The sequence below is a fragment of the Columba livia genome, chromosome 16, assembly GCF_036013475.1.
Source record: "Columba livia isolate bColLiv1 breed racing homer chromosome 16, bColLiv1.pat.W.v2, whole genome shotgun sequence".
NCBI lineage: Eukaryota > Metazoa > Chordata > Aves > Columbiformes > Columbidae > Columba > Columba livia.
In genome coordinates this window covers 4,020,415-4,043,526 of record NC_088617.1, presented here as the reverse complement: position 1 = coordinate 4,043,526, position 23,112 = coordinate 4,020,415, and the positions used below count along the sequence as shown (strand labels likewise).

The window sequence follows — 23,112 nt, the reverse complement described above, 5'->3', positions numbered from 1 at the left end:
CTCCAAGGATAGCCTGAAGTGAAGCTCCTCATGTTGATACTTTCTTTAAAGGCAGGCAGAACTCAGCCCAAACTCTGTGAGTTGGCAAATCCCATCTGCCTTTGCTGGGAGCAGTACCTGGTCCCTCGCATGTATGGCCCAAGGCCATCTCATCTGCCCTACACTGGTCATATGAAGGGATGCAAGGTACAGCACTGGATCCCAGGGCTAAGCAGCAAAGAATACGCCCAGGATCTCTCCTCTCCCAGTGTCACCTGGATCATCCACAACTAGCCCCAAGGATGCTTCCATGGGTAAGTGAAGTGAGGGGGAAGTGAACTTTGCCTCTGGTGCCACTTTGAGTTTGCGTTCACGAAACAACATAACTGCAGTCAGTAGATCTTTAATGGAGTAATTGGAAGGTCTTGTGCAGGGCATCTAAATCGACTTCTAAATTAGGTATAAGAATGAGTTTCAACAAGTGTATCTGAGAAGGGGCATCAACTCCAGAGCCCAAAGAGAAAACTGAAAGTTTACATTTAACTTCAGTGTTGACCTGTGTTTTCAAAATATGGATACCAGCCAGCATGTTAGGTAGAAATTTAATCACCTGCAAAGGAATAAAACATTATGTACACTGAACAGAAAGATTTCATCACCAACATCTGTCTGTACAAAAAAAGAATCAAATTGATGTTGATATACTCTGGACATGCCCCTTAGGTACCAAACATACATTCACATGCTAGGGCATCACTGTCAGGAGGAAGAAGAGTGTCTTTGAGAAAAAGAAGAACCTTGAGGGTATAACAAGTGTCCTAGCATCAAAGCTGCAATAAAGAAAGAAGTGCCAAGGTATATTAATAGTTTGCATCCTGTGTCCTTATCTTGGTATTAAAATGATTGTGACTGAAGGTGGTGAAGGTACGGATGCACAACCAATAAATGACTTTGTGCGAACTAACCTGTAGGCTCATCCCAGAGGCAGCAAGACCAAGTTAGCAGAAAAGTGATCGGTTATTGCTGATCATCAGCTGACAACTGAATTTGTCAAAGCGTTACCATTATTTATTGCTATTAACAATAACACTGACAGATAATATATTTTGTTTTGATAACCTCTGATCTTTGAAGATTCAAGTTTCCTTCCTTTTAAAAATATCATATATCACCTTGCTTAAAAGACATCACAGGTCACTGGCTTTTGTGGCACTTCTGATTCTCATAAACACATAAACAGCAGTATTTCCATTGAACACAGCAGGCCTTTCCCTCTGGACCTAAAGCAAAATGTTGGAAAGAAGAGAAGTGTGTATTCCTTCTTCACCAAATGAGCAGCTGAATCTATTTATTTATTTATTTTTACTTGTAATTGTTTCTCTGTCATTAGTGCCCTCTGAATAAGCCTGGCAACATCTCATTTTGAAGATGCCTTTGCATACTGAACTTCAGACCTCATAGAAAACAGGGTGAATGAAGGGTGCACTCTATTAATGGTTGCACTGAGGATGGTGGGTGGACACAGGCTGCAGAAACATGTGCTGTGCTGTACGGGTGACCAGTGAGTGACACGTAGAGAGAGGAGGAAGAACAGGTGGGGACCAGGAAGGTCATGCTATTACAAAATCGCAAAGTATCACAAATTGCAACTTTTGGACAACATCTGGTAGTAAAGAATTTCCAAGGAGGAAAAGGCAGGTAAATTCAGATTCTGCAGCCAAAATCAATTTCTTTTAAGGAATGGAGCCAGTAAGCGGGGAAGAAAAGTCCTGTTTTAAGCACTTTTCAAATGCCACAGGTACAAAATACAGTTTTCTTGATTGCTTTTTTTTTTTTTTTTTCTTTTGCTTCTTCCTCACCTTTAGAGATCTGCAAACACCAGCACTCAGGAAACCTTTCTTCGTGTCACTACACAGTATTTAAGGGGATGGTAGCGCTGCAATACGAGTGTCTGAGGTCCATTCCCCTGTACAGCTGGAAGCAGCAGGCTCCTTACTGCTAATGTTTGGTGGGGCTGTAAATTTAAGTGATGGAGAGGAACTTTTTGGTCCAGCATTCACTATGGTGGTAACTGTGGAGTTGGTAAGCAGTAGGACCAGTCAGCATTCCTCTAGGTGAAATCACAGTTGTGGGAATAAACCAAATACGATGAACTGTTGCTGTGCAAGGGGGCTGGTTCACTTTCTAAGTCAAAGTCACCTTGATGCCATGAAACTTAAGATTTTTTGTATTGAGTGAGTGTGAGAAGAACAGAAAGTTCATTTTGAACCAGGTTTGGTTTGAAACTCTGACAGTCATTTTTGGTATTACAATTGGTGACTGGGATGGAGCTGGTTAATTTTCTTTTCATTTTCCTGTGAAAATACCGAAAAAAGTTGGTGAGGTTTGTAAAAGACTTGAAAGTCATTGTCAAAAGCAGACAGATGAAGAAGCATTTCAGTTTTGCAGGCAAAAGACAATAATTTGAAATGCCAAAATGTTGACTCTTGCTGGCCTGTGCTTCTTGTGTTAGTGGAGATGCAAAAAAGTCATCCAACAAAGTCCTGAACTGACCTTTCAGAAAGTCTTGATGTGATCTGGCTTCAGGTAGGGCACTCTTACAAAGCACTCAGATTAAGTGTTTAGCAGGTATAGGCTATGACATGGGCAGGTAGGCAACAACTCTTATTAGAAAATTAGGTGTTATTAGGGCTGTTCTCTGGCAATGAGGCCAACTGACCTGTAATGAGCCATGTCCATATTATTAAGCTCTTCTAGTCACCACACAGGACAACTGAACACACGGCATGTCTTGGGAATAGTCTCTGGCTGGGCTAACTCCTGAATTCCTGGGACGTGTGTGGGAGAACGCTAATTGATCCAGGCCAAAAATGTGCCACAGCAGGTTTTAGGAATTTAACAATATAGACTATCAAATTCCAACGCCTGGGAATATTATCTGCCACTGTTTAATTTACTAGCAGCATAGGTGTAGCCCTAAGGGCTTATGCACACACACAGACACTCATGGCGCACTTAAGATGTGTTTCGAAAGGTGCCTGGCAGATAATGTGATGATCAAGAGACTGACTTAAGAACAACAAACTCACTGCTCCCTTTTCGAGTTCACATTAAAAGTTGTGCTTCCCGTAGCTAGAGATCATTCTTTTGCTTATGAACAGCACCTAAAGTACTGCTGAGAATATTGGAGATAAATACGTAAATAAAACACATCTCCTTCACTCTGCTTCATTCTGTATTCTAGTCAAGAAGACAGACTTTATAGGTGCATTTCATGCAATCTATGTTGAAAGTGAAAACACAGTAACTGCATTTTCTTTCTGACTCTCTGCACCAGAGAGAGCGTGGGCCACTGGAGAAGGGAGAATATAGAACACTTATTTGTCCAGATTTCAAGGAAATTCACTTCTCCCTGCAGATTAATTCTGATTGTACAATGGCAGGTTTTAAATGTCGGATTCTTGTTTGTGTCTGTTTTTTAACCCCTATCTTTAGAGGATTTAATTAGATTTGATGTTCATGATATGCTATTTACTGGATTATGATGAGATCAGCTGATAAAGCTTGACATAAACTTGGCAACTTGTTCAGTGCTTTCTCAGCCTTTAGAATTTAATTATGGCAATTTCAAAACAGGAAGCTTGGAAACAACACGGGGATTTAAGACTTGCTGTTGCCCCACTGGGATCAGCAAGAGTTGTGCTGTTGGTTGTCACTGTTGTCACTGGCTCTTCAGCATGTGCAGCCGCTTGGGACGTGTGTGCGCGTGTTCAAGTTTTACCTAGACTGGTCCAAATGCCAATGACATTTCTCCTTGGAAATGGTTCTCCTGAGGGATCACACCAACTTCAATGTTTTTTCATAGCTTGGGTGAGAATGGAACATTCTAAGGATACATATGGAACATATCTAAGGATATGTGCAGACATATAAAAACCTGGGACTTCATGTTTTTAATGCAAATTTCCAGGGACTTTGTGTGGATATGTTCCCCAATGCAGCGTAAATTAGGTTCAGATGCACAGGACCAGAGCAGATGGAAATCTTCACTGCAAAGACTGTTTGCACGAAAGTGCTATTTTTCCACACTTCCACTAATTTTAAGCTTTCTTTCCTTTTTGTCACGAACAGCTGCTTCTGGTGGAGGCTGCTCTGTCCCTCCTGCAAGCCATGCAGATGCCAAGAGCTAACACACTGCAGTGTGCATGAGCAAGTTCCTTCCTAAATCTATCTATGGTTAAGGATCAAGAGATGGTGGTTGAAATGCAGAATTGTTTCTTTTTGTAGCTTTCCACAAGCGTAGAGATCACATCTCTCTCTGTTTAATCTGTATTTTAAGCACCTAATAAACAGCCTTGCAGTTGAAGCATCTGGGCACCCACAGCTTTTATTGAAACCAAGGGGATATAAGTTACTCTCAGAACCAAATCACAGCTCTTTTTTGAGTACTTTGTTACAGATGCGTGGTGCCAGGTAAGTGGGGAGCCTTTTTCCTGTTTTACAGTGTAAGGAACTGAAGTGGACATTTCTGATATTTTAGCCCTTAGATTGTCAAATGTGGATTCTAGGGCCATTTTAATGATGGCAAAAAATGCAGATGTATGTTTGGGGAGAACCAGGGGGAGTCAGGAGCCAACATTACAGCTGGGATTTGAGGGCTTCAGATGCTTACATGTTTTTGATAATCCCCCTTCTCACCTTCTTTGGAGGAAGCATCTGCTATAACTGCTGAAATCACAGCTGCAAAGAAACACCCCAAGCCCAAGTATGAATCCAGTCTGAACTTTGAGAGAAAATATTTTGAAAATACCTTTTTGAATTTGTTGTCCTTCCATAAAGCATTGTGTTGTACCTCCTGCATTAGAAGTGATGGGGAAGAAAAAGTCCCCTGCAAATTGGACTATAGTCGGTTAGAAAATATTATGATGATTGCAGAAAATATCACAAGGTTTGATCCTATTTCTACAGGTTTGCAGATAAGCTGTAGATGCTTCTGGACAAGTCCCACTCTATCCACCATCACACGGAGGTACTCTACCCACAGTCTTCGTCCTTATCTTAAAGTTGATAATTGCTTGTCAAACTGATTGACATCTGTAGAATTGTCTTTTCCATAAGACATTACTCCTTCCACACACACCCACCAAAAAAAGAATAGACAATTTTATTTTGTACTGTTTTTTCCTTCTTTTAGGCACGGTAACTTTTTCTGCCTAAAAGTAGTAATTACTTAATGAATAGTCCTCCCTGTTTCCCTGTCAGTCACTCACTGTAATGAACAACTCGTTTTGTCTGCTTTGTTAACAATATAAAAAGTATTAAACTAATAATAATAAAGATTTTCTAGGACTTTGCTGTTAACACACAGGGTGCCCCGTGGAATTTATGATTGGGATAACAAGAGGGGGAGGGTGAATTTTCTCTCTAGACATCAAACAATATTTTGTACTTTTCTTTGAGCTGTGGGACTATTTTCCCCTTGCTATGTCTCTTGTATCTTCTTATCTTCAACTATCCTGAATAATTGGAGCATATTTAGGCAACCAAGTCCAGCTATTATTTGTTTCCCCTCTGTGAAAGTTGTTTTTTTTTTTTAAGCCAGATCTGTGAACCTCTGTTGAGCTGTCAGTATTGAGGTCAGGGCTTTTTACAAGCTAGAATTTTTATCATGAGCTGGAGCCCAGAGTTAATTGTACACAAAGACACATTGTTGTTTCCATTAGGATTTACAGTACCACTGAATTTTAATTATTTGGTAACATTTCTCCCATTATAGCGTTCATTCCTCCTCCTCTTTTTGTGCCAAACCATGTTTCTTTTAGCAGCTTGCAATGCATAGTGCAAAATACCCCCAATAAATAAACAAATTGTGACCTCAGCTTTGATGCAACATTATATAAAATGCCTAAAATGTAAAAACATCAACAAAAAAAGTCAAGAGAACAATTTAATGCAAGCTACAAACTGTCATCTATTGTTTCCTGTTTATCGGCACCAGTTACTTATAAAGTTTAAAGCCCAGCTCTAGACAAGAACGATACAGGAGGTCTTCATCACTGCTGGGACAAAACATTCACTTCTTATCGACAACGGCTCTTGTGGGCATTAAAATGTTCTTGGATTCTTTCTTTTTGATGATAAAATAGACATACTGAAATTGTCATGAGGCAAATGCATCTACAGAGTTTTCATGGAAGTAAAACTAATAATTCACTGTTCCGAGTGTGAGCAGTTTCCCAGAGTGTTGGTATGAATGAGCCTTGAGGTTTTTGATGTTGTTGGTTTTTGTTTGTTTGTTTTTTTAAGTACCAAGCAGTAGTTTCAAAAAGCATCTAATAAACATGAAACTGTATGTATTAATTAGCTTGGCTCTGAGTTTTCCTCCCAGTGTCCATGCTTGAGTTCTATTCAACATGTGGAGCCTCAGTCTATGGAGCAGAGTTGATTTAAATAGCCCCAAAAGTATAATGGGAAAAAATGATGCATTCAATCAGTAAAAATCCCTTTTCTGAACCAATTGTATAAATATTTGGTATCAATTTATCACTTAGTCTCTAGCCACTTCAGTCCTGTGTGCTGTTTTGTGAACCGTAGATATACCTTGTATATACACAAAAAGGTTTTTGGGTTAGAGCAGTCAGCTTGAAATGAATTTGGGCCTCACTGGGGGATGATATCAGAGGTGTGGTGGGTTTCCAAGCTGAAATAAACACAGAGAGGGCCCCGGAGAGGTTTTGTGGGTGGGAGGACTGAAGTGCGTGCATCCCAGAGGCAGACCCTTGCCAAACGCCTGTGTCCAGTCTGCAGTGCCAATAGGCAACAGAGAGGGAATAAGAAGGCTTCTTTTTAATGATTTTATGAACTTTTTGCCCCCTCTTATTCTTCCTGCTGTGTTCTCGTTGTCTCCTCTGATTTGCCTTCCAGCTCCCACCCACAGCATGGCTCTGATTCTGCCTCTGGATAAGGTAATCTCCATGCTCACCAGGTCAGAGGGTGGTCTTCGGATGTGTGGGAGGAATTATTCCCTTTCTCATATCCAGCTGACTATGGCTGCTGCCTCCATGGACAAGTCAAGCCTTGGTCAGCCAAAGAGGTGGGCAAGTATTTGTTTACCTTCAAAACTTCTTGGTAATGAGAAGAACCTTTGAGCTGGTCCCTGAAGGAAGCCCAGGAAGACGTGCAGAATTGCAGTGGGACTGGGTTTACCTCTTCCACTCCTTTACCCCAGGACTGAGTAAAAGGCTTAGATAAGTTGGGTAAAAAAGTCAGGAAGGATAAAGGGGTCTGTACATCTTACGAAATCATAAGTTGTTTAATGAAAACATGTTGAACCAGCAGCAAGGGGGAAAGCCAATGCACAGCGTGCGTGCCATGCTGAAGGCTGCCTGTCCTTGTTCTGATGGACAACAGCATGAGGCGACTCTGTGTCAAGGAAGCAATGTGACTGCTCAGGGACTCAAGGAGGACCTTGGATCTGTAACCACAGAATCAATTCAAAAAAATGCAGAAGAGGTAGATACTGGTCATTGTGTACTCTTGGCTGGGAAAAATGAGATTTACTATGCCCTGGTATGTGTCAACAAAGAGGCTGCAACAGACAGATGCAGTTGGATTGAATCTTAGGAAAGAAACCCCAAATGGGGCTGTGCCTTTGAGCCTTTGAAAGAGCCCTCTGTGCCTCAGAAAGGCAAATATGAGAGGATGGGTCATGGCTCTGTTCTGCTGTGGCACGTTGGGAAGTGATGAGAGAAGGGTTTCCATTGTAAAAATGGCAAAAGATCAAGCCTTTCATCGATGACAGGAGGGCAAGACTTTAACGGAGAAGTGACTAAGATCGCCAGCTACTCTCAGGCTTGCACAGCTCAAGAGTGATCTGGTTCTCTGGGGGAACTTTTACACAGCAGCACCCACTGGTGAGCAGAGGGTGACTCAGATACTTTGAAAATGACTTTTTTCAACTCTTGGCTTTAGAGCCTTATGTTGAACCTCCCAGTTGCACAAATATCAGTTTTGCTGGTTGTTTGTTACTTGCTGTGCTTGGACAGAGAGGCAACAGAAATGCCAAAAGGGCTGTCTCGGCATCCAGCAACTGGTCAGAGAGCAATCCAGGGTCTTTACCATGAAGATGCCATTTATACGAGGAAAATCCACTTGGCAGAATATGTACATTTTGTTATGTAACATGACCACCGTCTGTCTTTCTCTGATAAGCCTAGTGATCAAGCAGCGGCCATATGTCTAAAGAGAACCTGTCTTAGCTCTTCCAGAAGACACTTGGCTGAAAAGTTAGATCCTAACAATGTTTTGGGAGTTGCTGTTGGCACAACTGATAGTGGCAGAGCAAACAATTCCCTGTGTAATAAAGACATTTTCTCCCTGTCAGTGAACTTCTTGCCAGAGCTCAATGAAATGGGATATGTTGAATTGATAGAAAGCCTCAGATTTACAGAGTGTAATTGAAGGAGAGTTTTCAACATTTGCTTTTTCCACCACAATCCAAAAAGTTTTTGATAAAAAAAGGAAAAAAGAAAGAGAGAAATTCCTCTTTCCTCTCTCCTCCTAATATTTAACTGGTTTTCTTGGAATCTTTATAACTTTGGGGATTAAACTGAGCTCTGCATGTGTATTTTCTGTACATACAATTAACAAATGCTTGTCTTTCAGCTCTTTTAGTAAGCAAAAGAAAACAGAGCAGGATTAACTTTGCTATCCTCCATTGAAAATGAGTCCCCCTACTGAGCAGTAAGCACAACCATGGAATACATGGTACTTACTTCATACACTGGAAAAATATTCTTTGTTGGACTTATGCTCTTTCTTTTTTCATTTTATTTGTTTGTTTGTTTGTTTTGTTTTGTTTTTCTTTTTGTTTTTGTTTGTTGGTTACAACTAGAAGGGACAATCAACATAATTTCTGTATACAAACTGGAGACATCTATTTTTTTCCGGTAACTTTCATTAGAGCCAGGCTTCTTTAAGGAATCTAAGGGTGAGTTTTTTTCCTGCTCCCTCTCACTTCAAAAGAAATGTTTTCATTGACTTCATTAGTGCCAGGTTAGGATGGAATAAGATATTGGGAAATAACACTCTGAGAAGAAAAGTAGCATCAGCAAGATGATATAGTATAATTCTCTTATCGCAGGTCACTATCAAATTTATGTAGATGCATTGCACTAGTATTTTGCAGAGTACCTAATGCAGCAGCTCTTTAATGAAGCAGAGGAGTAGTAGCAATGCAATACAGGAATCCTCCCAGTGTTTTTATGCAACTTTTATCAAATCTAGAGGACCCACTGAGTTGGAAAGACCACTGCCCTTCATTAATGCAGTAATGCAACAATGAATAAATCAGCGTGTCCTTCAAACTCCCAGGAGCTCTCCAGGCCTATACACAGTGTGATTGTAAGACGAGGGGAAGGAAGGCAGGGAAGTCCTAAAGATTAATCAGATAATAAGGGAAATTCCTGAGTCCTGAGCACAAGGTCTTTTCCCTCCCCAGCCTCCCCGAGAACCCCCAGAAGCCCCATTGCCCCCGATTAGCCGCAGAGATAAGGATGCCCTGGCCACAGTGAGATGCACAACAAACACAACTTTATCTTCACCACCACACGCAGGCTCAGGATCAATAAACTGTCATCACTTAGACATCTTGCAGGAAGGATCTGTGAGATGAGCCACCCCCTTGTGTCCCCCCTTTTCCCAGCCTTAGAAGTCCCTGGGTCACAGAAGTGGGGCCTTGGATGAAACAGGAAAAACCTCTTACCCCAGGTACGAGCCGAACAAATGACAAAGGAGGAAAACGCTTGATTTTGACTTTGTTTGTTTTTTCTTGTTTGTAGAGTTTGCTCCTCAAGGCTGCCGTTGGAGAGCAGTTTCATTCTGTGTGTGCTTTCCTGCGGGCCTGGCAGGAAAACAGAGACCAAAAGAAAGGAAAAAAAAAAGTCCTGATACTGGAAACATCTGGATTTTTATATGTGCTTAGCACCTTGGGAGAGTATGTTTTTGTTTGTGCTTCTTGACAATAATTTCAAGGCTTTTCCCTGAAATATATGGAAGCAGGAAATACATATTAAAGATAAGGATTCCTGTTTAAACTGAAGCCTGGCTTATTAACAACAGTGTGGCTGTGATGAGAAGCAATGAGATGATAACCTTTATGAGCAATGTTATGTTATCTCCAAGCCTCTGCAGAGCTAGCTATAATCGTTGTGCAACCCAGACCATCAAAGGAAAGATAAGATCAGATAAGCAAAATACTGTTGTGATTTTGCATCAATTCTATGTAAGCGATAATTATTACTTTTCCTATCTTTGGTTAAAATGAGGAGGAAAAACAGTTTTTATTTATGCATGCTTATATATATAAGTATCAGACCCCTAAAAAAATGTATGTCCATATATTATACTACCTCAGGAAGACCCTGGTTAAATTGTTGATGGTTCAGTCAGATGTTTGAATACACAAGCAGGCAAGATGCAGCCTTCACCGTACAGATGGAGCCACTTGCAGATGCAAGATGATGGAAAGAAGTGTTTAGAAAGACAAAGTCTCCTTTAAGAAACAGCCAAGAGACACCAATATGAGCAACTCTTTTTGGTAGGTGAGTGCTGATATGGATCTTACAGTCATTCTGACTGGGCCTGTCTCCATTCCTCAGAGGAGTTATGATTTCGGAGGCCCAGAATAATCCCATCTTGGCAAAGCGAATGAGACAGACCCTTGGAATTGCTTCCTCTGCTGCATATTGAATGCTTATCCCAACCTCCACCTCCAAATATGCAAATGGAATCCCAAGGAAATACTGCCCATGAGATGCACTTCTACTGGGTTCATATATCTCTCAGATCTGTAAAAGCAACAGCTATTTGGGTGCTCACCGAAATTTTTCTGAGCTAGACGGACTCCCTTCATTCGCAAAACCAGGGGGTGATTCAATGCCCAGTGAGACAACTGGGTACTTTAGCACTGATTTCAGCTTAAAGAGGCTCACACCCTTACTCTGTAGCTTTCTTGAGGTCAAGTCTGCTTCCTAAATTTCCAGCACTTCTGCTTCTGGTCCTGAGTGGAACAGACTTTCTTGTGGGTATGTTTGTACTTCCCAGTCATTTGCATGTAATTTTATGCAAACATTTTTATCACAGATCAGTTCACACAACCACAAGCTGTGTTTTTATTTTCTCTGTCAGCTGAAAGCTTCATCTACATTAGTGTGTTTTTTTTCTCTCCTTGCTCCATTATGACTACATCAAAGTAATTGCACAGGTGCAAACCTTCACTCTAGATGCTCCCCATTTGTGCACTAAAATATTCTGCTTTCCATGTACCTTGTGTTGGTCTGAGCCCAGGTATCTTGCCAGCACCAGCACTTTTGGAGCTTCGGTGAAACATATGCATTGACGTAATTGCAGCAGAGCAAAACTTGGGTAGGCAAGCAGACCTTTAGGACATTTCTTGTTACAGGGGAGAAATAAATTCTTTACAAAACAGGTGATTCTGGTGTTGGTGGATCGTTTCTTCAAAAGGCTGGAATCAAATTATCAAATGATGTTATAGAATCTTCAATTTGCCAGTTGATGATATACATTCACTTGAAGTGCCTCTGTAGTGTTTGTGTCAAAAGAGCTGAAAGGATGAGAGGTGGACCTGGTGGACACAGAAGCTGAAGGAGAAAGAGCAGACCCCACAGTGACCTGCTGTGGGGAAGGAGATGACAGGCTTGTGAAGAGAGTGATTAGATTTAAAATTGTTGAGTTGGAGTTGGCACCTCCACAAGAATAAGACTTATTATATGGTATCCACTTCATCTAATGCTCCTGGTTGATTAGATCCTAGCTCTTATCTTACAGAACACTGGAACTCGTTGCTACATCACATTGTGGATTTATCAATAACCAGTTCTCAGCTGAGGAAATATATATTTCATGTATGAATACACAAGGTACTCATTGCTCAATTTAAAACATGCCCGATCTAAAGTTAATACTCAGATTATTTTCACCCTTTCTTTCAGTGACTCTTACCAGTTTCACTCACAAGGAAATAAAAATTCACCCTTTGAAGATGTCAGAATCTGGCGCAATATGAGAAACTGACTCCCCAGGTGAGCCTTGAAATGCCAAGTTTCAGCCCATTTAATTTTTTCCCCAGCCCAATTTTGAATCCTAGAAAACAGGCGTTTCTGGTGGATCTGCTGAGGCAGTTCTCAGGGAACTGTCAAAGCACAGACTGCACCACAATGCCATGAGGGGCCAGGAACTGCTCATGGAAAAGCTCCATGTTTTCACACGCAAAACAGAGTGTGAGATCTTTGTTAGCACAGCCCTGCGTATTTCACGTTATGGCTTCAGGAAGAACAGCACATTTAACACAGCTCTGTGACCATGGACAATGCGTCTGCATTCACCCAGTGGTGGATGGCCATAGGAAAAGGGATCACGATTAACTCCATCGGTGCTGAATGATACACCTAGCCTGTGTGCCAGCTAACGCCTCTCTTTAAATATGAACAATAAAATAAAAAATGAAACCACATGGCATGTCAGGAGCTTTTCTTTCTACAGCTATTAATGTAAATTATATATATATATATTTTTTTTTAAATGAAAAATGATCAGAGCCAAGGCATGAGCAGGTGCTACAGGACCTGAGCTGCACTGTCAGCCTCTTTAATGTGACCTTGAACTACCAACCACAAGTACAGACCAGAATATGCTGGAGTGTGCTCTACAAAGGAATATTCATGGAAGAATCAGATCAGTCTTTAGATTGTATTCACTATCATTCCTTTACCTCACATCTCTGCAAGTAAAACCACACCAGAGAAAGAAACCACTTCAGCTTAGTAAAACTAATTCCTTTTTAGTCACTTCCCACATGCTTTTTTTCTTTTTTCAAGATTTCAGTGGGGAAAAGTTTCCTGAGTTGTTGGAATGAAACCGGGAAACTTTTGATCCAGGAGCAAATGGGTTAAAACAGCTCCAGAGTTTAAAGCTTTGCTTTGCTCATCCTTAATGGAAACTCAGGGACTGAATTTAGAATTGTGTTTGTTGAGAACAAGAAAAAAAGCATCAGAGAAGAGGCTGGCAAAGAAAGATGGTATGCACAGGAATTAAATGCGGTTGGGTGTCACTGCACAGGGCGAGTCTGAACTATGTATGTGCGTGTAAGAGTTTGTAGTAGTCTGCGTGCTGGCAAAAGAACTGGCAACCTGCCCTAAAATATCTAATAGGCTCCTCCTGAGTTTTTGAATCCCTCCTCAGTGCTCAGTGACAGAGGTGAATTTGATCCCTATTTTAAAGCATCTCTAAGTTAGGGATATTTGGGCTATATATGAGGTGGCATTCAGATTAAAAAAAAAGAAAAAAAAAAAAGAAAAAAAATCAGTTTGGAGCTTAATAGAACTGGGGACTATGTGTAGGATTCAGAACCACATCTTCCCGCATCAAAATTTGGGGATGCCTCAAGACAGGTCATGTGCCTACTTCAGAGCTGGGGTCCAATTTCAGATGGCTTCTCAGTTCCCGTAATCCAACCCTGTATTCAACCTGCATTTCATGATTCAAACTTACATAGCTTTTTCTGCACGGAGAAAACAAATGAGCTGTGTGAGTTCCTCTGAAGGCTGTTTCCTCAGTCTCTAAATATGCAAGAGAGCTTGAAGTTCCCTTCTAAGAAATAAATAAGCCTGGCTGGTGTCACTCAGTGGCTTTTTCTTGCAATAACTGGCTGTTTAGTCCAGCTTTCACCATAGCCTTTGCCTATTTTGTTACTAATTTCAAATGTTAAAGACTCAAGAGAAGAACAACTTCAGAAGTCTGATCCATTTGTTCTCTGCCTTGATCACGGCTTTTCTGCATTGCTGACTGGTGATTGACCATGTTGTAGTCTGAAAGTAGTGCAAGAACAGAGGAAGGCTTTGAGGACATTTGTTGGTAGACCAACCTACCCACACCTGGTCCACCTGGATGACCTGAGGTATCCTTCATGCCACAAGGTTCTTGAGCAGTCTTCTGTGTATGGGTTTGCATGAACAGCAGATGTGTCTGGCTGGGAGAAAGGGCTCTGACCTGCTCTGAATGAAGAGCATTCAATACCTAAAGACACTGAAGACAAGATGGGTATGAGGAAGAAGGGACATCTCAAAATAGCATTTCTCATGTCATACGGACTCATGGAAAGCCCCTGATTGTCCAGCACCAGGGTTTTGTGTTACTAGATCAGTTTTCCACAAGTCTCTAGTGAAAGTCACTGGACCTCTGCAGAATCTCTGTAAGAGGAACAAACCTGGTCAACAAAAACAGCTGTGCTGAGAACTCTCCATCTGCCTCTGATGGCCTCACATAGCACTCACAGAAAACCATTCATCCTCCTATTTATTGCATCTGCCTAAATGCATCTTTATATGAAAGCCTGGAATAGCTTCAAAAGCCTGGATCTTAGGAAAATAGCATGCATTTAATAGACTTCCAAAAAAGCATCACATATAAATTGAACAAGATCATTTAGCCAAGTAGCACTTAATTAAAGCCAGCAGAGCAGCACCCAAACTCCATGAAGCTCCTTCATGGAGGAGCTCTTCTTCCATGGACAGAAACTGCAAAAGCCCATGGGACTGTGGAAATGCAGCAGGCTCCCTGTCAAATATGGATGCCATTGAAGGGTCCTGTGTTTTCCAGCTCTTCATCACCCATGCTCAGCTTTTTCGGTACCTCAGCAGATTGGAACTGCACCAGGGAGGAGAGTTGTGCTGATGACTGAGCAGAAGCAGTCTGGGACCTAGAGGTGGTGTTAACTAGATGAGACAGTCAAAACACCAGTCAAGGTGTTTCCCTCTGTTAATTAAAGTCCTGTGAGGTGTCACCTATGTTTGAATGTTTCCCTTACCCACAAGATCTTCCCAGAAGGCCACAGTGGAAAAACAGCTGCCTTCCAGCAGGCTTCAAACTTTCTATCCACCTTCAGTGATGCAGATCAAAGCAGTTGTCACCTCCCTAAAATGGAACATTTGAGTGGTTAAACTGAAGGCCAAAGAGGCTAAGTTAGTATTATTTTTAGCCAAAGTTTACTACCACTCATCAGAAAACTGCCGGTGCAGCCAGCACACTGCTTCACATATAAATATGCAATAGCTTTTGGTGCTTGATGAGACAGGCGGGCACAGAGGCCAGGAGAGAAGTGAGAAGTTATTGTACCTCCATTACACATCCAGACACAATGCATGATTGGGATATAGGAAAGGTCTGGGAGAAATTGCCCCCCTAGACAAATAGCAGAGCCTGTCCTCAGCAGTTGGTGCAGCACCGAAGAGGCAGAGCAATCCCTCCTGGTGCTTGGAGACAAACTGCCCTTCTTCTATCAGTCCCCTGATAAAGAAACTGGGACAGCTCAGCATTGCTTGAGGGACTGACGCAGCCCAACATCCCAGGAGAAAGGTGAGGAGAACAAAGGGCCTGCAGCGTCTGTCATAGCACCTGTGGCACCGACTCTCGCTTCTCAAAGACGGGAGGACTCCAGGCTCCTGAGCCACCTGCCTCCCTCTTCCTGCTCCATCGCTGGGGCTGACACCGACCAAACAGTCCTGTTGATGATTCCCACCAGTAACCCCTGGGGCTGGGCTGCTGGCATGTGCCAGGGGACCAGGGACCCTGGGGGAGCGACTGACAGCTCTGTTGCTATTCACAGCTTTGGCTGGTATGAAGCAAGGATGAGGAACGCCAGATTTAGATTTCTGTAGACATCTCTAGCGTTGATTAGTTTCAGTGATACTAAGTATTAACATTTGTGTCCCCTGAATTCTTTGCCTTCCAGAACAGGACGCCTACTCCTTAATTAGTTCAGGCTTTTACCCAAAGGGGTGTTTTGGGGGATAGGCTTAGCATTACAAAGTGCTCAGTCTGTGTTCTGACCAAGTAGTTTACTGTGAATATGTAGCTGACATCACGTCATTTAGTTCATTTATTTAAGTGTTGATTTGTAGCTGATGCACCCACGGGTAACGCTGACAGCAGCTCCAATTTCTTCATTAAAATACAGTGAAATAAACACAGCCCTCACACCTTGTCTTTCCTTAGCTGTAACCTGCTCACACAAGGAAGAGTCATAGCATCACTGATGACAGCTAAGGCCACTCAGCAGTGGTATCACTCTTATTCCTGATGTTTCTGGATGGCATCTGAGATGAGAGAATACCTGGGACTCCACCCAGGCAAAAGATGCTGTCAGTATCTCCACAGACACAGGAAATCTCCTGCTTCGTTCAGGGCATGAATCAGATCATTGGTATGGACACAAAACCTCCCAGCAGAGATCTGGACCTGTGCTGGAAGGACAGCTTGGCCCCGGGGAGGCTGAGGTTCTGGTTCCTGGCCCTGCTAATGTCCTTTGTTGTACCTCCAACAAGCTGGATCACTACCCCATGGTCTTGACTTTCCCTTCACTCCTTTACCCAACTGTTTGATGTCTTTCACATACCATTCTACCCTGTGTGCGCACCTCATCCACTTTAACAGCACCTAGTAACACCTCTGGCCATGGGAAGCAAAAGATCCCACGAAATAACTTGTATCCACTCCAGTCAGGAAGCAAGGAACACAGAAACTGTATCATTCCAAAAGACAGTGAGAAAACTGTTTACTCCTCAATTTCTCAAAGATGTAATCTCAGAGAGGGGAAACTGAGGCAATGACAATATTTTGAAGAACATCTGTGGTACGATAGACAACTAGATCCAGCTCCCCGAAGAATAAACGTAATATGCAATTCACTAGATTACTCTTCTTCTTTAGCCATATAAACAGTGAATTTGTTAGAGCCAGGGCAGTGCCCACCATCTCTCAAGCTCATTGTGGTGGCACCTCTGTAAAATACTACTTGAACCACTAAGTCCTGGATTCTCTCACAGCAGGTTATAAGGCTGGTGCTGGACATGGTCTCGGGAGAGGTTGGGTTCCCTGTGCTCAGCTGTAGCTTGGAGCACATGGCTCCTTCCAGCCACGACCATACTGTGGCTGCAGGGACAGTCCCACGGCTCTGCCCCAGGACCTTGTGCTGTGGCAGTGGCCAGGTCTGGATGAGGAGACATGTGGCAGGGGCATTGTGGGTGTTGGAAGTGCTGTGGCAGGAGGGTGTAAGCCAAAAACTGGATGAGTGAGTTTCACTTACAGATCACATGAGGCTCAGTGGTTTGCTGTCCCTGCTGGGAACCAGCCAGAGTATCTTTTTGGGTTAAGCACTGACACAGGGAAAGCTAAAAGCTGGCAGAAGCCACTCACTTCCATCAGCTACTAGGACAGTGGAGCACTCGGTGGAGGCTTCGGCGGGAGGCTGGATGTCTTACTGGGTCATGGCACCTCCTCTAATCTATGCAGAAGGATAACGCAGCTGTAGATGTCTGTGCATCACCATTAGATGATAGCTGGAAGGGCATATGTGAAGTTGGTAGAGACTTTTGAGATGCTTGCAGGAACTGGGCTGGCTGACCGGGGGAGTGTGAGGTGTGGTCTTTTCTGCAGTTTGTCCCACTCCTCATGGGCACTGTGCTGCCACATTGCTACTCCTGGCTTGTGAGAGAATTGACTCCCAGCAGTACCAGTGGAGTACAGTATAGCTTGTGGTATGTACTGGGCTCCTTTGGGGAGCAACATATTACAGAACAAATAGTCATACTGGTAACAGCAGTAGCTGTGTCTAACACTACAACATTGTGAACGTCACGCTGATTAACATGGTTTCCTCTCACTGATTGTTACTGCAATTCAAACTAGACCTCAAATCAAGGAATTATCCCTAAATGTTTGTGAAAAAGTTTCTTCTATCTACCTCAGAGTTATCTGGCTTGGGTTACTCTCACTGTCAAGATAATAGATAAAATGGAGTATCAAGATTATATATCAAGATCATCATTTTATCAAGATAAAATGCATGAGAAGTCTAATATTAACTACTAGTTGTATCCCTGCAATTGGAGTTTGTATCTGTTCATGGATCCTCAGCTGGCCCATTTCCAGCTGGAACAGATTCCTAAATCAGAAGGAACATCAGGTCCCCTTAAACCCTGAGCAATTTAAAAGTTCTCTGCCATCACAACAGCTTTGACCTGGACCGCCTTCTTTAAACTGCCTCCAGAATATTCTGTTTCATAACTAAATGGTTTGTTAATGCTGCTCTTTCCAAACTACCTTTTCCTGCTTGCTGAATTTAATGGGACTCCTCTTCAAGATGTGCCTCGCGCAGAAGCAATTTTGATGTCTTGTTTTGGCCATTCTGTGCCCAAATGACCTCTATATGTGAAAGCTGATGACAACAGAAGAGCATCTCTTGTGATAAAAGCACTCCATACTCATTCTGTGTTTATAAGTGCACAGTAACATCATGCTACTTTAATTATATGTTTTTCTGCCACTTCTCTTTCATCTTTCTGTAGCTTTGTCAAGGTTGTAAACACACCTAGGCCTTAAGGCTCCTTCAACAAGAATTGCTTTCAAATCCATCTACGCATTTTCCTTCTATGGAGCTCAGTGTTCTGTACTCTCCAAATTGCAGGGCTGCAGTAAATGCCTGAGAATAACGCATGCATATAAAGCATATACTATAAAAGCAGAATAGTGTGACAGCGTTAGCAAGCATCTCTGATGAAAGATGAACACAAAGGCTGCAAGAGGCTTTCTCACATGTAGTTCGTGAGTGCTGGCAGACTTTCCATTGTTTTGATGCTCTAGTTTATTAAAAATTCCATGAAATATCAGCTTGTTTCATAATGAGTTACCATTATTCACAAACCCATTCTTTGTATGTTAGGTTGACAACTCATATGAAGGTTTCCTGTCCCATATTGGATTGCTTTAGAAATTGTTTGTTTTTACTTGCTTTGTGGGCTTCTTGGGTTAAATGAATGTAAAATTGATTCACCGGCAAGACATGGAATTCTTCTGCAATATAACTGTGATCCTTCAAGAAACCCAGGCTGCTCAAAGATGCTGCCCCTTTAAACAAGACACAAAAAGAAATCAACCATCGCCTGGATAATGCCGTTCTCATCAACATGCAAGAAGCTTGCTTGTCTGTCACATCGCCCACATCTTCTCAATCACTCCCTTTCATTTATCCTATTATGCCCCTATTTTAACTCATGCTGTGGCTGATACTCAATGACAGATAGAAGAAATCCAGCTGAGCATCAGCCCTCCTTTGCTTCCCCACAGGAGATGCAGTGTAGGACCTTACCTGACGGAGACGAATACCCACGCACCTCGTGGAGCTGGAATGGGGAGAGGCTTTTACAGCTAGAGGAAAACACTGGCAACCCAAAGGAATAGGAGACCTGTTGTAGGCAATTGTTTTTCTGACTTTTCCCCCCTTCTCCATGTGTGAAGAGACAGTAAGTGTTATGCAAGCATTTACAGTTTGGAAGACATGATCACAAACCCTGAGTAATGTTTGTGGTTGGTGGGTCTGTGGCAACAAGTCAAAGCAAGTGCTAATTGCTATGGCTATTGCTGCTTTTTTATTATTTAATTTCACTGTATGAGTGTGGCATTGAAGGGCCTTAACCTGGAGGTACAGCCCCACAGGCAGGACACTATTCTAGCACAGAACAAAGCAACGGTCCCTGCTGCTAAGAACTTGCAACCTAAATATATGTTGACTCCTGACCCATAACCTAGAGGTGTTTGAGCCTCCTGACACCAGGGATCCCAGAGCTCATACTGGTCTATGTCAGAGTGCAGTGGGGCTTTGTGGTTGAGCAACAGTGTTACTGACCCAAGTTGCCCAACCAGGAGGCGGTACCAGCCCAGGTACTTGCACATGCAGGTGGGGAGACTGTGGGAAAACAGTTGGTCTCACAGATAAATAAGAAAAAAAAAATATTTCTGGTCTTCAGTAGGAACCTGAGGGTCAAATCTGAGCCTGGAGTGGTTTTCTCTCATTTAGAAAACACAACAGCTTTCATACGGCTGATTCATGGCACGCTCTTCCTCAAGCTGTCTAGCACATGTCTGCAAGTTGATGCATTGATGCATAGCAGCTTAGGACAAAGTTATTTCTCCCCGACATGCATATATATGAACAGCAGCCAAATGAAACAGCCAGCTCCAATGCTGCTCTCTGATTGATCCAGTTCATGAAGACCTGCCCAGTGATTTCCATGCATATCATGTAAAGATTAACACACCATCCTGTCAAGCAATGTCCCACAGCACGGCAGGAGAAATCCTTTGGCTAACCCTGTGCATTGCCAACAGCTGGAACTGGCCATTTTAATGAATCTGGTGGGTTTTCTGTTATAAATGATCTAACAGCATTCTGTTAATTGTGTTGCTTAGTTTCCTGGGTATTTCTTCAGGACATAAAATAGTGCTGAGAGCCTGTGGGTCTTTCTTTCATTTATGTCAACTTAAACCACTCTGAGCTTCCCCTTTTAGTGGGAACATTGCAGCTGCCAGTGATAATAATAATAAAAATACTTAATGTTGCCATTTCTATCTCTCCCTTGATTCAATAGCACTATAATTACCTAGAACCATTTCTAATAGGCCAAAATCCTGAGGGCACTGCATGGGAATTTATTTGATCACTGCTTTCCAAAGAAAAAGAAAGATTCTACTTCTTCTCTACAAGAAGGCTCACAGTCATTGTGAACTGTTTAGGGTTTGTTGTTGCAACAAACTTAATCTCTCCCTCTTTAGTTCTATTTTTTATTCTGAAATAGACTGTCCTTGCTAGAAATTCAGAATCTTGGGGTGGGAAGAGGCAGTGATCAGTAGAATGCACAGATTAGGTTTTGTTCAGACTTGCAGGCGTTAGTGTAGTTCAGCCTCACAGCTGGCTCCAGGACTCTGCAATATTTGTCTCCCTGCTTTTGCCATTGCTTGGGTATGTCAAGTCAGAAGAAACTGAGTCCATGGGAATGACATGGAGAGGGAATGTGGGCATGGGGAAATCAGTGTAAGTGTGCTTGGAATGAGCCCCTGCTCTCCAAAATCCCCGCAGATGGGAAAAGCAACTGCTGCTCAGCATCTTCCAAAATCAGTGCAGATACTTGTGGCATCAGGCACTTTTCTGGGTGATGTGAAGTCACCAGCATCTGACCTCTAAAAGGGAGGAAGAGAGAAAGCAAGTACAAGACCATGCCAGGCAACGCGCTGTCACAGCTTGTTCCTCAAGGCCCAGAAAGCTCCACACCCATTTTACTCTTCACTGTTTGCTCACCAGCCTTGTGTGAGATGCTCCTGGGGGGTGGATTTAGGAAAACGCTGTCATTTTCGCCTTAACGGCACATGAGGAAGCAATAGCAGTCTCCACGGGAACGGGGCTACCCCAGCCTGGCTCCACCCAGCTGGTGAGGATGGACAACCTGCCAGCTCATCATACAAAAGCACAGCGAATTACAGGGATGGACGGACGGACGGATGGATGTCACACCCGTGGGAAGCTTGCTGCTAGCACTCCTGCCTATGTTCTCTCCATAGAGAACATTTCTCTCTGGCCAGCTTACAAGACAGCCATCTGGCACGTGCATAAAGAATACATGATGGCTGATCACTCTGAGGGCATTTATCTTCATGAACGAGGGGGAGAGGGTTATAGCGGTGAAGCCCCAAGGAGTTGGCCTGTCTCTCCTTGCGAGTGAAGATTAATGTGTTGTGAGATGTTGGCTAACATGTATCATGCACGCACAGTGTGCCTTTCCCTCCATCCCCCTCTCTTTCCCTCAGCTCTCTTCTCATGGACCAATCCAGCTTTGAATGATGACAGATTGCAAGGAATACACTCCCTCTCTCCACAAAATGTAGAGGAAATCTGTGGAAAACAAAGTACTTAACATGGTTAAAGGGAACCTTGATATCCCGGATTATTAACTTCTAACTGAAAAGAAGAGGAGCCTATGGAAAATGATTTCACATCTTTCACTAGTACAAACTGGATGGAGAGTATCTTCTCTTTTCAAATATATTGCGCATATTGTATTTTTTATGTCACCCTATTAAAGGGCAACTTGAGGTACCATGGCCCACGTTTGTACCTAAAACAGCAGACTGTTTTCCTTTCTCAGTTTTAAAAGTTTATGTACAGAGTAGAGTTTTCAACTCAAACCAAAGATGTTTGAAACCGGATGGTTACATCAAAAACAATAAGAAACTGCATTTGATACTGGCCCTGCAGTTTTGCACACATGTCTTTGCATTGTTTACTTCCATAATCATTCAGGTAGATGTTTATCTGCAGAATCACTGCAAGCAAAGGACAGAAATGATCAAGGGGGAAAATTTGTAAGAAAAAACAATGAGATGGAAAATCTGAGCAGATAGCTGCCTAATTTGTACCTGGTATATATTTTTCCTCAAAAACACAGTTTCAAATTCTGCAGAGACTGATCTGCGCAAAGCAGCTCAGTTTTGAAAGCATATATTTTACAGGTTAAATTAGTGCTCTCTGCAGTCAGTGCAGCTTCAAGCTGATGCAGAACTGTGTTTTTTTAAGTATGGAAGAAACAGGGCAGCGTGTCTATCTCCGGGCCCTGATCTGGGCCACCATGGGCAATGTCAAAACTCCCAGTTACATTGGTGGTGAAACATCTGGCCCATCTGTTGCAAGTCAAGAATGGAGAAGCTAGAGTAGCTACAGAGACACAGGAACAAGGGAATATGCAAAGCCTTTATTGGAGGAATGAATACATTAGCAATAGCAGGCATGAGATGGGAAATTAAAGAAGAACTTGAATGGTGTGAGTCTGTGGCTCAACTGGGGAAGAAGCTCTTGCATTTTAAAGTGTCTTGAGGCAGACAGAGCTGCCCAGATGGGGCAGAAGCATTTGTAAGTGTTAAGGTGAAAGACGACTGGCCTTTAGAGGTAAAGGCATCCTCACAAGTGCATGCCCTGTCCACCTGCCCTGCCGCAAGCTACTGCCACAAAGACACCAGATTTCCAAACCCTGCTGAGCAGAGACAGGAGGCAATTATTCTGAAAAAGGTGCACTCCGCATCGAATCCATTTTCTCAGCTAGTCTATCACTTACAAAGTCTCAGGTAGGAAACTGGTAATCTACATAAAAGTGAAAGGAATGTCATGTAGAATAGCTTAAAATATGGATCTCCCATCACAGAGCCTGTCATGTCTTCCTACTGTATTTCCAT

At 42.6% G+C, this 23,112-nt stretch overlaps 1 long non-coding RNA gene across 1 annotated transcript; it reads right to left on the bottom strand.

Moving 5' to 3' along the window:
• Window positions 1-931: 931 nt before the first annotated feature.
• LOC135575564 (uncharacterized) lies at window positions 932-15,589 on the bottom strand. The gene is made up of 4 exons (XR_010466544.1): window positions 14,864-15,589; window positions 9,743-9,880; window positions 4,790-4,867; window positions 932-2,333 (listed from the first exon to the last, which is right to left on the bottom strand). It is a non-coding gene; the product is annotated as an uncharacterized LOC135575564 (long non-coding RNA).
• Window positions 15,590-23,112: the final 7,523 nt, after the last annotated feature.